This window comes from Polypterus senegalus, chromosome 12 (assembly GCF_016835505.1).
Source record: "Polypterus senegalus isolate Bchr_013 chromosome 12, ASM1683550v1, whole genome shotgun sequence".
NCBI classification, from domain to species: domain Eukaryota; kingdom Metazoa; phylum Chordata; class Cladistia; order Polypteriformes; family Polypteridae; genus Polypterus; species Polypterus senegalus.
The window spans coordinates 106,529,279-106,544,297 of NC_053165.1; the positions used below are offsets into that span (position 1 = coordinate 106,529,279).

Below are 15,019 nucleotides of genomic sequence, written 5' to 3' on the forward strand. Positions count from 1 at the left end.
ATATATATAGCGAGGGATGACCATCTTAAAGGAAGGAAGGATAGGGGAGATGGCTTTTGAAGGGCACTATCACCCCCAACCTGCTACTTGGCAGCCCCCTTAGTATTCCCAGAGGGCTGTATGGGAATTACTATTGGTCAGCACAGCCCCGTTGGGTTCTGTGGATGCCGCCAGGGGGAGCTGTGGGACATGCAGGACCTGCAGAGCCCTACTTTAGGCTTCTGACACACCTGGAAGTAATTCCAGACCACTCTAACAAGCCACCTGGAATGCTCCCGGGTGTGGCTTAAAAAGGAGTCAGCGTCCTCACAGAGAGAGCCAGAGTTGGGAGAAAGAGGGACAAAGCTTGCCTGTGGAGGAGTTGAGGTGAAGGAAAGAAGGAGAGAGAAGAAGAAGTGCTGTATTCCTGGGCTGTACTGTAATTGGTGCTAGTGGGGAAACAAGTGGGAAACATTTCCCACAGAGAAAAACCCTTTTATGTTACGGCACTTGTTATATGAATATAAAAACACACAGACATATGTATATATACGTAAAAACAAACACACACATGTACACTGATCAGCCACTACTTTAAAACCACTGAGAGGTGACGTGAATAGCATTGATTATCTTGTTACAAATGGTAGGATATGCAGCATTAGAAAGTAAGTGAACAGTCAGTTCTTGAACATAATATGTTGGAAGCAGGAAAAATGGGCAAGCGTAAGGTTCTTTACCAAATGTGAAATTGTGATAGCTAGACAACTGGATCAGAGCATCTCCAAAACAGCAGGTCTTGGCAGGGGGAGGGTGGGGTCCTGGTATGCAGTGGTTAGTACCTACCAAAAGTAGTCAAAGGAAGGACAACTGGTGAACTGGTGGTGAGTGCGGAGAATGAAGGCTAACCTGTCAGATCCAACCCCACAGAAGAGTTAATGTGGCATAAACTGCTGAAAAACCATAATGCTTGCCATGACAGAAAGGGGTCAGAACACACAGTGCATCATAGCCACAGACCAGCCAGAGTGCCATTGCTGACATCTGTCCACCACCATGGTTCTGATGAATCATGTTTTCTTTTAGATCATGTGAATTGCTGGGTGTGTATGTGTCATTTACCTGTAGAGGATTAGGATCAGTCCATCCGAATGGACTATGGGGAGAAGCCAAGCCAGCAAAAGCAGTGTGATGTCCTGGGCAATGTCCTACAATGAAACCAGAAGTTCTCACGTTCATGTGGATGTTGTGTTGACACGTACCACCTACCTAAAGATTGTTGCAGACCATGTACAGCAAATCATGACAATAGTAGTCCCTGATTGCAGTGACCTCTTTCAGCAAGAAAAATTGTTCAGGAATAATTTGAGGAACATAAAACGTTTAACGGGGTGGCTCTGTGGCACAGTGGTAGCACTGCTGCCTCGCAGTAAGGAGACCTGGATTTGTTTAATGGGTCCTCCCTGTGTGGAGTTTGCATGTTCTCCCCATGTCTGTGTGGGTTTCCTACGGGTGCTCTGGTTTCCTCCCACAGTCCAAAGACATGTAGGTTAGGTGCATTGGTGATCCTAAATTGTTCCTAGTGTGTGCTTGGTGTGTGGGTATGTGTGTGTGTATGTGTGTGCCCTGCGGTGGGCTGGCGCCTTCCCGGGGTTTGTTTGTGCCTTGTGCTGGCTGGGATTGGATCCACCAGACCCACGTGACCCTGTGTTAGGATATAGCAGGTTGGACAATGACCGACTGAAAGCATTAAAGGTGTTTACTTAGTCTCCAAATTCCCCAGATCTCAAACCCTACCTTGCAACTTTCAGATCTTAAAGAATCTGCTGCTAACATCTCTGTGCCAGATACCACAAGACACATTCAGAAGTCTCTGTTAGAGCCCATGATTCAAAGGGTCAGAGCTGTTTTGGTGGCACAAGGGGATATTATGCAGGTGGTTTTAATGTTGCAGCTACTATACAGTATATACACACAACATACATCATACATGTAATTATATATATGTACAGTATATACAGTACATGTATTATGCATATACAGCATGTACATATATATTTTTGGAAACATTTCATTATACTACTTTCAGTTCTACTTTCTTAGTTCTACTTGTGTTTGTAATTACTATCAAATATATGGTCTGATGTCAAACACACCCTTAGTGTAGATAAAGGGTTCCATTTTACTGCTATCTGTGCTTTTCATTGACAGTTGGATGTGTTTCTTCCTTTTGATAACATTCTTAAAACCCCTACACATTCATATTGCATTACTTAAATACACGATTTGAAAACACATAGATACACTGGATACTTTGTGCACAAGGAAACCTTTTCATACAGATAAAGCCTATCATGCTGGAAGAAAACCAATGACATGAATATCTAATCTGCTGAAGCTTTCCTCAATCTGAAAAAAATTATAAAATGTAAGTTATTAATCAGTCCTATATGTAATTTAATTAATTTTAACCTAGCATTTGCCTAATTACACATCTACTATTCAAAATATTTATTTTTATATTTAAGTATTTATATATTTAAGCATTTAGCAGTTAAAATTGATATCTTCCCATTAAGGCATAATTGCTTTAATGCGGACTAAGATTGCAGAGGAGGCTAATGGCATCTATCTGCTCATGACCAATGATGAGAGAGTAATCAGTGTTTTTGTAAATGACTGGTACCAAAGAACCATCACAAGAGTATAAAATAGCCTATACTACTCCGTGGAATTTCAAAAACATGCATGGATGGTCATCACAGCCCTGTCAGTGCCTAGAATATTGATTCCTTCTCCACCGAAAAAAATGCTTCATCATCAGAGATCTCCCTGTGACATCCTAATCCATTATGAATGGGATTTCTTGAGCTGTTTGATATGCAAGTATGAGCTGCCTTAAAAGCAAACTAAATGTATTCTTTATTTAATGTCATTTAACTTACCTTAATATCTTGACTGTGGAAATTCATATATGGTCTACTGTTTTAATCATGACTGCATATACAGCGCATCCAGAAAGTATTCACAGCCTTTTTCCAAAATGGATTAAATAATTTTTTTTCCTCAGAATTCTACACACAACACCTCATAATAACAACGTGAAAAAAGTTTACTTCAGGTTTTTGCAAATTTATTAAAAATAAAAAAACCTGAGAAATCACATGTACATAAGTATTCACAGCCTTTGCTCAATACTTTGTTGATGCATCTTTGGCAGCAATTACAGCCTCAAGTCTTTTTGAATATGATGCCACAAGCTTGGCACGCCTATCCTTGGCCAGTTTCGCCCATTCCTCTTTGCAGCACCTCTCAAGCTCCATCAGGTTGGATGGGAAGTGTTGGTACACAGCCATTTTAAGATCTCTCCAGAGATGTTCAATCGGATTCAAATCTGGGCTCTGGCTGGGCCACTCAAGGACATTCACAGAGTTGTCCTGAAGCCACTCCTTTGATATCTTGGCTGTGTGCTTAGGGTTGTTACGGATGATGGAGGCCACTGTGCTCATTGGGACCTTCAAAACAGCAGAAATTTTTCTGTAACCTTCCCCAGATGTGTGCCTCGAGACAATCCTGTCTCGGAGGTCTACAGACAATTCCTTTGACTTCATGCCTTGTTTGTGCTCTGACATGAACTGTCAATTGTGGGACCTTATATAGACAGGTGTGTGCCTTTCCAAATCGTGTCCAATCAACTGAATTTACCACAGGTGGACTCCAATTAAGCTGCAGAAACATCTCAAGGATGATCAGGAGAAACAGGATGCACCTGAGCTCAATTTTGAGCTTCATGGCAAAGGCTGTGAATACTTATGTACATGTGCTTTCTCAATTTTTTTTATTTTTAATAAACTTGCAAAAACCTCAAATAAACTTTTTTCACGTTGTCATTATGGGGTGTTGTGTGTAGAATTCCGAAGAAAAAAATGAATTTAATCCATTTTGGAATAAGGCTGTAACATAACAAAATATGGAAAAAGTGATGCGCTATGAATACTTTCCGGATGCACTGTATATTTACCTAGTGACACAAAACCAAATTTTACAATTGATTTTTAAAATTATATTGCAAATTTAAATAAGCAGATGTGAGAATGTTATTTTTTAAAAAATACCTACCTGATAAACCTTTAACCAGGTTTCAACTAAAACTGACATCACATTACGCAACTTGTAGTTCTGGAGCATGTCAGACTTGCCACCCGCAGTTGCTGATCTCATTACTGGACCCTGTCAATTTCAGCCTATGTCACATTACACAATGTTTCCAGTAATCTTCAGTTGTAGCCTTCATTTACATAATCGGTGGCACACTCCCAATCACCAAATGTGGCAACTGAGACCACCTAGTCTGAGACTCACTACAATAAAATCATACAGGTTTGATTTTGCCTTTAGTTGCAAGGGCAGGCTGTGGAGATCAGGTACACAATTCATGAAACATGAACCAACCTGTTAACATTGTGAAAAAACCTTAAAAAAAAAAAAGGACCTAAATATATCAAAAAAAGACTTGAGGCCTGCAAACTCAGTAAAGGAGAGGGGAGCTGTCAAAATCTCTAGCCTAATCAACAACATAATTAATGATACTGGAGTGAATGGAATGTAGGAGTTATAGTCAGACCAGTTCAGTGGAAACTTCTGGATTAGTATAAAGGCATAAGCAATATCAAAGTATGATTATCTACTGTATGTGAGACACCTTGCAAGCAACAAAACAAGGGCACAACTCTAAAATAAGTTGAGAATTTCAATTTCAAAAAGATAACATTAAATTTGGAACCAATGTAAAAAGAGGGAGGAGACATCATAAATTAGATGTTTGTGACATTTCAAATTTGTCCATTAACATTACTCTTTTGTTATTAAAAAAAAGCTAATGTCTTTATTGCATATGGATGCAAGCATCAAATCTTGCAAATCTCACAAACCAAAGTAATTTTTAGATAAACCCGATCTAAAATGTGTGATGTTACAAAAGCAACTTTAAAAAGTTTGCATAAATGAAAATGTTCTGAATAATTTCAATGCACACTAATTAATGCTGCACTGATGTAATATTAAAATGTTTATTTTATTATTGATTTGTGAGAAGTATTTACAGTACTTTTAGATACTGAACAAAAAAAATTCCAGTGAAACAATTTTCTATGTCCACATGTAAGATAAATAAGACAGCCCATGGTGATCATATTATTTTTTTATTAACCTAACACTGAGATCAGCCCAAGTCAATAACCTCCACATTTGCTTCTATATTGTGCGTCTCCCACCCTAGACACTAATGATAGTGAGGCCATGGATTAGAGTATACACAAGCGATTGTAAACAAATATAGTTAAAATGGGATATGATGTGGCACAGAAATATATTTTTTGTGGCATCAATATACTGAAAATGGTTAATGCCTCATCTTCATGCTTTGCCCAGTTTATCTATATAAAAATGCACAGTCGCCAGATTTTCATTTAATAGACAAATCGATTATATTTATACTGCTCTGCTCCAAATATGATTAATATGAAAATATTGGTCACTCAAAAGCATAACCCGTTCAGCTGTTCTGGACACTAGATAAGAAAAGATATGATGCTCACAGTAGCAGAAAATGTACAAATAAAAAGAAATGATTAACCTGATACTTAAAAAATGCTGACTGTTTACAAAGTATAGGGAGAGTCAGGAAAGATACATAAAGATCTGCTGATTTAACAAACCCAAGCAGTGTAAATTCACATATCAGGGACAATCAATCTACAGTGTACCTAGGAGTGCCACAGTGGCTAAAACTTGCAGTTGCCACAAATCTCTTAAATACAGGCACATTTCTGCTTTGAAGGGAAACACTTTATTGACTGAACTTAGTAAAACTAGGATGGCGCAGTGGTTACCTCTATAGAGTTTCAAATTTACGTTCTTCCTCAGCTACCATGTGTGTAAAGTTTGTATATCCTCCTGTATCTACATGGGGTTTATGTGGATTATTTGGATACTTTTGGGTTAATTGGCCATTTTAAATTGCTCAGTGTGGTAGTATTGAGAAACACATGAGCCTGGGGAGTGCCTCACAGGCAAGGATAATGAGAAACACAGGTGAAAAGAGTAAGGAGTATACACAGTCATTAACTGTTTCTCCATTTCCACCTCTGGAATGGAGGTGGAGAACCAAGATGACCAGTAACATCAGTCTTTTCCAGTCCAGTTCCCAATTATATCCACAACCAGTAGTAGGCATTCACTGTTGTGCCTGCTTCCATGAAGGAAAGTCTGTCCTAAAAAGCTTATTACATTTTTGCAAGACAATTAGCATTAACAAAAAATATCCATTTCTTTAAAGTTCTTTTTGTTTAACTACCCCAGACATTAAATCGGACATCCCATTAGACTGGAGACCTTTTCCTGTTTCAGTCTGCTTTGATTACAGTATGTACATTTGGGTGCCTTGTGATGGTCCGTCATCCCCAATCAGAGATGGTTGCCTCTCTGCATCCACTTCCTTTTGGATAAACATCAGCTTCAGGACTGGATATTCCCCTGTATCTGTACCCAGCAAATTTTCCTATATCTGTAGTATAAAATTTACCATTGTGTGCATTTTTGCCTTGTATTTTGTAATACTATCTGCTTGCTTTGTGCGGACTAAAAATGTACATGAGTACAAATTACTTGATCTAGGCAAAAGAAAAACTGATTATATATACATGATGGATGACTGTGACCTACATAAAGCAAACCATGAAAAACTGTTTAAACTGAATCAACCTTCTCATCATTGAGGCTATGCGTAGAAGCTATTAAAAAGCAACTAAATGGTTAGGTTATATTGCAAAAACTGCTGAAAATACATTAAAGGGTGTTATTCTCAGACTCCATAATGTGCTAGTGTGACTACTTCTGGAATATTGTGTAGAGTTTTGGTCACCGAACTACAAAAAAGACAGAACAGCTCTAAAGGCTGTGTCATGAACGACATTCAAGGATATGACCTACAGAGAGAGAGACTAATGAAATTAAACCTGTTTATTCTGGAGCGCAGAGGGCCATGTGGGAACCTTATCATTGTTTTCAAACTTGTCAAAGGCAATAATAATAATAACTTTCATCAGATTTCTTTAGGTTAAAAAATGTATTGTATAATACAGGACATCAGTAGAAATTGCGGGAAAGTTCATATAAGACAAAATCTTCACACAAAGAGTCATAAGCATCTGGTAAAAAAACTAATGAGTCATGTAGGTAAACCTGATATCTTGGTGACTTTTAAAAAGTCAAATATTTAAACAATGACTGAATTTCATACACCGACTACTAACCAAGTAACATATGCCAGTTTAATTAAAACACCCATAAAAACATTCCAGTACTAAAATAAATGTTACAGCTGAACAAGTCTTAACTATATATCCAATGTCAGCAGACAGAGACTGGGACTGAAAACTGTAGAGTGCAGGTTTAATCCTAGAGGCTAACGGCATAAATCAAACATATACTAAAAAAAAGTATTTCTGCAAAGTGTTATTTTTTAATGCTGTTGGACACTTATTCATTAAGAAATGCACCATAAGTCAGTTTAAATAAAATCATTTAAACTGAAGAATATTGTAGCCGAGTCTTTTCCAGATTCCCAAAATCGAGCAGCATCTGAGTTGGCAAGGTAGGATACACATAACAAAAGAAATTTTTCAGTTCAATAAAGTTTGTTTAAAAATGGTTTAGTGAAAGTTCAAAGCAAAACATCCATCCATCCATTATCCAACCTGCTATATCCAAACTACAGGGTCATGGGGGTCTGCTGGAGCCAATCCCAGCCAACACAGGGCGTAAGGCGGGAAACAAACCTCGGACAGGGCGGCAACCCACCGCAGGGCACACACACCAAGCACACACTAGGGACAATTTAGGATCGCCAATCCACCTAACCTGCATGTCTTTGGACTGTGGGAGGAAACCGGAGCGCCCGGAGGAAACCCACGCAGACACGGGGAGAACCAAAGCAAAACATTTCACCCAAAAATAGAGAAAAAAAGTTATTAGACCAGCAGGATAAAAGACAAAAAAGAAAAAGAAGTTTCTGCTACAATCTTAGCTTTTTCTTGTTAAACTTCAGTTACTTTCTATATTTAAAGGTTGCATTATTTCTCTACGGCAAACTTACATACGCTTTACTTATTACATCCAGTACATTTTATATGTATGGCACATTCAATATGGTCAATACAATATGATACAGGACACAGTTTGAAAACTGTCTGCCCTTCATGCCTTACCAACTGCAAGGCAGATCATAAACTGGGACTAATCGGTAGTGTAAAGGCGCTTTTCCACTGCATAGTACGGCACAGCACGGTTCAGTACAGCTCACCTTGGTTCGGTTCAGTTCGGCTCGGTTTGCGTTTCGACTGCAGTTTAGTACCGCTTTAGAGTGGGCGGGATTATTCATGTGTCGTTATAGTTGCGCCGCCTCTACTGCCGTGACACCGTGGAACTTTTACAACAACACACAGACAACGACAACACTTTAGCTCGACGACGCGCAAGGGTAAGCATCTAAAAAAAGCACATCACTAGCTAACTTTTATCACTGTTGCAAAGCATAAAATGAACTTAACTGCCAGTGTAACATTAAAATGCTGATTCTGTATATTACAGATCTTCCACATTTTGCAAAAAAGTCGCCGCAACAGACCATCTGTTTGGACATTTAACCGTGCTTCAGAGTGGTGGGATGTGATTGTTCCCGGTTTTACAAATACTCAGTGGCTGGAGAACTTTCGAATGTCTGAAGAAACATTCATCCACTTATGCAACAAACTGCGTCCAGCGATGGAGAGACGGGACACAAACTTCCGCGTGTGTGTACCTTTAAAGAAAAGAATAGCCAGTGACGCAGTAATGATGATTTTCTCCGGCCAATCAGTGACCAGCAGTTTACACGTCACATTTTGGTAACGGTTCGGCGCGCTTGGAACCTCGGCTGAGGTGGTACTAAAAAAAGGACCAGGTACCAGGTACTGTTCCCAGTGGAAAACCCCCCAAAAGTGAGCTGAACTGAACCGTGTCGTGCCGTACTATGCAGTGGAAAAGCGCCATAAGGGACAGGAAATCATTAGAATATTCCACTTCAGTTTAGCTTGTGGGGGATATAATAGAAATTCCATAGGCTATACATTAATATATAGGCAAACATTTTAGCATAACTAAGAAAATACTTCTATCAATGTAACATAACCTAAATAACTAACAAATGTAACTTGGTCAACACCAAAGCAATGCCACACAAAAAATGTTGTGAAAAAAATAATTTTAGCTTCAAATATTCAATTCAAGCATTCCTACCCAGGTCACATTCTCAAAATATTAATAATTTCAAACTGAATTTTGGATCTCAAATCTGTTTCATGTATTACATGTTGTAATGTCAGGTAGAAGAAGAAAGACTGTCTTGCGAAAAGTGAACTGGACAGGAAAACAGAGCACTGAGAGTCAAAGTAAAAGAATAGTTTGTGAACAGTCTAATGTCAAAATGGAAAAGTCAAAAAAACACAGTAGACAAAATGGAAAATGATATTTAAAGGACATTAAACAAAAAAAATGTCAGTCCTATCTACATATTCTACTGCTAAATAATTTTCAAAGACTTATGAAATAACTTGTTGTTAATTTATCTAAAATTTTGGATGCTTGCATTATGGCAACCACATCTCAAAAACACTTGCAAACACAATTGCACACACAGCCTCTGCATCATTCAGTTCACCAGTAACAAGCATTGTCGTGTTATGTCTGTGTTTGAAGTTTGGCAATAAAGTATTTCTAATAAGGTGACATGGCAGAGGAGGGAGAAACTACAAGAGCGAGCCAATGCTACAGAATAGGGACAGGGATACTCAAAACTCTGTTAATTCAAAGAGTTAAGCAGTGGCAAGAGATATTCATGCAAGATGCATTACCAGTGTAACTTGTATGTCAGGCTTCACAATGAAGTAGTGTGTCTTGTGTTTTGGCAGGGGGTCCTGAATGTTTGCTCTATATGAAACCTAGCACTGGTCAATGTAAGAAAAGACCTGAAGTAAAGAATATTTCCCCAGAAGGCTAGAGAACATAAACTCAAGGATATGTCCATGTGGGACCATATTAACCCCACCTCTCTCAAAGGTAGATGGCTAAACGAAATCCTGGCCCTTTAATGGCCATATTAGGTGTAGGGACATACAGAACCACTTAATGGAACTCTACCCTGGTGTCCCTAGTTAAAACATACATCAGCCCCAATCTAGGTATAGTTCTGGATAGTACCGGAATTGTCCTCAGAATGGGAACTAAAGCTTAATACAGCCCACAACACAGTTAGCATAGAGTCAGGATAGCAATCCTTATTGGCAGAAATTAAGACGAGGAAAGGAGGATATGCTTTAGGACTTTGTTAAGAGGCACTGTGTATGTAGACCAGCAGCAGGATTATTTTCTCTTTATTTTGTACTTTGTGTTTCCTTTGAGTTGTATAATTCCCTTTAAAGTATATATAAATACACCTTTGTTTTTGTGGTTGTTCCTTCTTTCATCTCAATTTAGCTTTAGAGATGCTACAAGAGTGCCCCCTATCATCCAAAAAATAAAAAATAAATAAGGACAGATGATGATAAAAAGGTGAACTTAGCAATGTCTAGAGATTGACATTGTATTTATTTTGTCACTGTATCCTTCTCTAGCTAGAACTAGAAATAAATCATAAAATGCAATCAAGTTGGAAAAATAGGAAAAAAAGGTATCAGGACTGTTATGTGACCAAAGAATTAGTGTAAGAGTGAAGGGTAAAGTGTATAAAAAAAAGCGGTCAGATCAACATTGTTGTAAGAATCAGAAACCTGCACAGTTAAAAGTGATCATGAAAGGAAATCCAGATGCTACAGAAATGGGGATGTTTAAGATAGATGTGTGGAGTAACAAAGCTTCTTAAGATCAGGAATGAGAAAATCAGTGGTACAGTTAGTGTTGGGGAAAACTCAAAAGAAAGCACCTTAAGCATGGGAAAGGATCAATATAAATAAAATTATCATTATTATTAAAATACAGGAAAGAAAGTTAAAGTGCTAAGGGCAAGTCACAAGAAGTATCATGGATATGGAGATGTTGGGACAGAGGGTGACCAAAGAGTAAGTGGACAGACTGTGTGAAGGGGATTCTAAGTGAGAAAGGGGTGTTAGGTGAGGAAGTTTACAACAGACTAGAACAGAGAAGGCTGGTCACATACAGCCACCCCACATGATGTTTTTCCTTCCTGCCATTTTCTTAATTAATGACCTTCATTTTAACTGCAGTGTGTTTTTAAGACTCAATCCTCTGAATTGCTTCTTTTTTTACTTAAATGGCTGCCAAAAAAAAGAAAGTAATGTAAAGTGAGCCAAAAAATTACCAACTAAGTTGGGGCCTTATACTGCAACTTCTTCCTGTTAATAAAATTGCTTTCCATTTGCATTGCTTGTTGATGCGCTCATTCTGCCACAGCAGACATTTCCAAAACTGTTGGTTTTCTTTCATGAAAGAGCACTGTCAAGATGTTTTGTGGCCCTGAGCAGATCAATGTTACTGAGACCTTTACCTTTGTTTATTTTTAGATATTTTTAGTTATCTGGCCATCTGTTTTTTTTTCTTATTTTGCATCTCATTATTGTTTGGCTGCTAATTAAGAAAAAAAACAACTAAGGGGTCTTAGTCTTAAATAGCAAGTCAATTAAAATTAATATAAAAAACTGAAATAGATGCAAAAAACCTGGCCACTAATTTAAAAAATGGGTAGAATGAAAACTTGCTGCCATTGCACCCCACCAAGATGGTAATTTGATATCCCTGATGTATGTGGATGTTTGTTTCGCTAGGTTTCAAAGTGTTTTATTAAACCTGACCATTTTTACTTAGTCGGGGCTTCTCAGTTACATCCTAGAGGTCTACAGTCAGTCAGTCAGTCATTTTCCAACCCGCTATATCCGAACACAGGGTCATGGGGTCTGCTGGAGCCAATCCCAGCCAACACAGGTGTGCAAGGCAAGAACAAATACCAGGCAGGGCGCCAGCCCACCACAGGAGGTCTACAGTGGCTCAAGATTTTCATTTTAACCAATTTTTTAATGGAACCCATTTATTTACAGCTAATGCAATTTTTTGGACTAGTTGTATCTCTCTGTGTTGCTATAATTCAGAATCCATAAGTGCCTATTTTTGTTTAATTGTTGCCTATTTTCTTGACCAGCCATCAATTAATATTGAGATGCAAATGATAAAGTAACCACAAGCTATGTAGCTGGTGTTAGTAAAATGTTTTAAAATAAATGAGAAAGAAAGGAAGGACCAAGAGGTACAAATCTGTTCCAGACTACAAAGCATATAATGGATAATGCTCATGCATAGCATATAATGGATAAAGTTCTTAAAAAATTAAAAATCTACAATGTGATAAAGATTTAACTTGGAAGAATGAAAGCTCTAACAAGCCATATATGTTAAATACCAAGTTTCATTATCTACTTGGCCTGGATTCTAATTACTGGAACACTGCCCCATCCAGTCTGACTGACTACCGGTCAGTAGCTCTTACCTCAGTAGTTTTGAAATGCTTCAAACGTCAGATTAAGGTGGACCACGTCAGCTGCTATCTTCCTAAAGACATGGATCCAATTCATTTTCCAGACGGGGCAAGCAGATGCACAGATGATGCCATCTATCAGGTATTGATTCCACTTTTTCCAACTTGAACAAAACAAAACAACAGAATCTAGGTTTTAGTTCCACGCTATGCACATGGAGACCCAGAATCGGTAATTTTGTTGCTTGTGTGGTTGGGGCAATTGTGTTGAAGGCTGAGCGAACATCAATAAACAACAGCCTTACATAGACATTTTTAGGCGGGAAAACACACTTCCAGCTCAGTTACCCTGGACACTGGCAGCACCCACCCCGGGCAGTGTGTTCTTAGTTCCCTGCTGTATTCACTATACACATATGGTTGTGTAGCCAGGTAAAGCTCAAACATCATTGTTAAATTTGCTTATGGTAAAGCTCTGGTCGGCCTCATCATCAACAATGAAAAGCCCTACTTAGACAAAGTGGCTGGATTGTTACTATGATGTCAAGGAAACAGTCTGTCCATTGTTTAAGCAAAACAAATGAGTTCATATAGTGGATTTCAGAAGGGAGAATGAGAATCAAAAAAACTGGAGTACACATCTCTGTTCATTGGCAATTAATGCAGTGGAGAGGGTTGAGTGTTTCAGATACCTGGGAATCAACAGCGGGAGTGACTTAACAAGGTCCACACACACATTCAGGTGAGAAAGACAATGCAATGCCTTTGTCATCTCAGCCAACTTAAGAAATTCAGAGTGTCAAAAAGAGTCCTGAAGTCCTTCTATCACGTGGCAGTTAAAAGCATACTGACAGAATATATCGCTGCCTGGTATTGAAATGGTGATAAGAACAACTAATTGACATTTCTCTTATTGCAAAAATTGCTATTATTTATAAGTAACATTACTCAAGAATTATTATACCTCGATCTGCATTTAATACTTTATCTTTTTCAATTAATAGTTTTTAGCTTCATTGGACAGTACAGGCTGTTCACTGAGCTGTACTTCACTATATACCCTTGAGTGTGCACATGACAAATAAAATGTGGAAATCTTGAGTGAAAACCTGAAGCAGCTGTGGCCTACAGCACTGTATTTAGTGAAGATCCCTGTCCTAGGTTATGATGAATGCAACTGCCCTCATTTTATGGTTATTTAATTATTTGTAATTATGAAAGAGAAATAGCAAGCAATCATTTTAATTAACTGCTTAGGAAGAAGCTGAATATCAATTTTGTTTAGAAAAAGAAATATTCGTGTGTCAGGGTATGTGTCGAATGTCGATTACCTAAACATGCCCCGATCACTGCGTGTTAAAAATGTGAAGAAATTTGTTGTATTGTGAAGAACGAAATCAGGACTCTGGCAGATTAACAGAACAACGACTCGGTAAAACGGACATGAAATGCCGCAATAACTGAGATATAAAAAAACTGAATGGTGATACTACTTCATAACTAAGAAACAACAAAATGACGATTCGGTCCAGCATCTCTAACTGAAGACTCTCGCTAAATAGCATTTCAACCTACAAAAAACATACAAAGCATTTAGCAGATTCCATATTTCTGCCCTTTGGTGTAACAGCTGCTCAGCAAACATAAAAACAAAAAATCCGCTCTACTTATTGTCAAGTGCGACAACACCATTTCAGTGTTTGGGAAGGCAAATACAAACGCCGTGGACTAAAATATTAAGATGCTCTTCTTTGTCTTATGAGCTAAACACAAACAAGTCTCTCAGAAATAACGTTTTTGTAGAAGTGCCAGTGAATTGATTCAAACCCAGAAAACTGCATATCGGATGGCATGGCAAGTCCTGTATCACTGAGACCACCAATATGTGCTATTTTTTACTATCCCAGCTTATACTACCCACGTACTCTGCGGCTCAGCACGTCTGCTTTTGTGCCCCGTAGAAGGGAGGTGATTCAGTCCTCCCGAAGCCTCACGATCTAGGCCCCCTTCAACAGCTCTATGATACGACCCTTCGGGATGTCTATTGGTTTACCTTATTATACTTTTATATAAAACCAAAAAGAGGGTATATTACGCAGAACATGCCATTCGATGTTTTTCATTTGAACAGTAGCTATTACTTCACTTTAATATAAAGCCAGTTGTAATAAGATACTATTTATTTACTCACGCTCTAGCCTCAATGTACTTCGATGGCTGCCATACACCTCCCAACTAAAAGCATGCTCATTGGTAGCTTCCCCTGTAGCGCTAACCAATTGGAAATATCTACAGTAACAGCGGCCGCTTTAGAGAAGACGCGGTTGTTTATTAACATTGGCGTTGAAGGAACAATCGTAAGAAGTGGCGGATTGTGTGTCTTTCCATTGTAGCTCAATGTTTTGTGTAAGACTTTTGAAACGATGGTAATGAGCGTCGGCACTATTGATATAAAGCATT

At 38.4% G+C, this 15,019-nt stretch overlaps 1 protein-coding gene across 4 annotated transcripts in view; it reads right to left on the reverse strand.

The window, feature by feature from the left end:
* znf574 (zinc finger protein 574) overlaps positions 1-14,815 on the reverse strand; it is a 46,715-nt gene extending 31,900 nt beyond the window's left edge. The window contains exons 1-2 of one of the 4 annotated variants that reach the window (XM_039773144.1): positions 14,751-14,812; positions 12,572-12,723 (exon numbers count right to left, since the gene is read on the reverse strand). The gene's annotated coding sequence lies outside the window, so the exon portion shown is untranslated. Of the gene's footprint in view, positions 1-12,571; positions 12,724-14,484; positions 14,524-14,750 lie in introns of those variants that run through there. The other 3 variants (XM_039773145.1, XM_039773147.1, XM_039773148.1) reach the window with 3 other exon arrangements.
* Positions 14,816-15,019: the final 204 nt, after the last annotated feature.